This window comes from Meleagris gallopavo, unplaced genomic scaffold (genome assembly GCF_000146605.3).
Source record: "Meleagris gallopavo isolate NT-WF06-2002-E0010 breed Aviagen turkey brand Nicholas breeding stock unplaced genomic scaffold, Turkey_5.1 ChrUn_random_7180001936955, whole genome shotgun sequence".
Lineage (NCBI taxonomy): Eukaryota > Metazoa > Chordata > Aves > Galliformes > Phasianidae > Meleagris > Meleagris gallopavo.
Genome location: NW_011198904.1, coordinates 1 through 625, shown reverse-complemented (window position 1 = coordinate 625; position 625 = coordinate 1). Strand labels below are relative to the sequence as shown.

The 625-nt window shown below is 54.6% G+C and overlaps 1 non-coding gene across 1 annotated transcript; it reads right to left on the bottom strand.

Annotated features, from left to right (window-relative positions):
* Positions 1 to 186: 186 nt before the first annotated feature.
* TRNAG-UCC lies at positions 187 to 258 on the bottom strand. Its single transcript has one exon. It is a non-coding gene; the product is annotated as a tRNA-Gly (tRNA).
* Positions 259 to 625: the final 367 nt, after the last annotated feature.

Below are 625 nucleotides of genomic sequence, written 5' to 3'. Positions count from 1 at the left end.
TCACGTGGGTATCCTGGGAAAGAAACCAGGCAGCAGTTGGACTCTGAGGAAGGGAGGGAATGTTTTGATGTCCCCTGGCAGCTGGAACTGAACTGCTGGGTGAGGAAGATGGCCACCTGGGGAGCAGGAGGAGCTGCACAGGTGCAGCAGGGCACAATTTAGACGCCGGCAGAAGAAAAGCTGGCATGCGTTGGCCGGGAATCGAACCCGGGTCAACTGCTTGGAAGGCAGCTATGCTCACCACTATACCACCAACGCAGCTGCCTGCAACCTTCCTCATGCTCCTGCAGCTCACAGACACCACTTCCTCCTCCTCTCTGCCCTCTGCATGCACACTTCCTCTGCCTGCTGCAACTTCTCTCTCATTCTGCCTTTCCAACAGATATCCTACACATTCCACCCTACTGGGAAGCTACATCACCATAGAAGCACAACACAGCTATGACGTGGAGCAAACAGGGAAGTGCTTTCTCTTCTCTCTGAGCAATGGGGGCAATCTGTTCACAGGAGGCCTCTAGGACCTCTACTCCTCAATGGCCCTTTCTCACAGAATCACAGAATCAGTGCGGTTGCAAGGCATCTCCGGAGATCTCCACGTCTAACCACCCAGCTACAGCAACTTCCC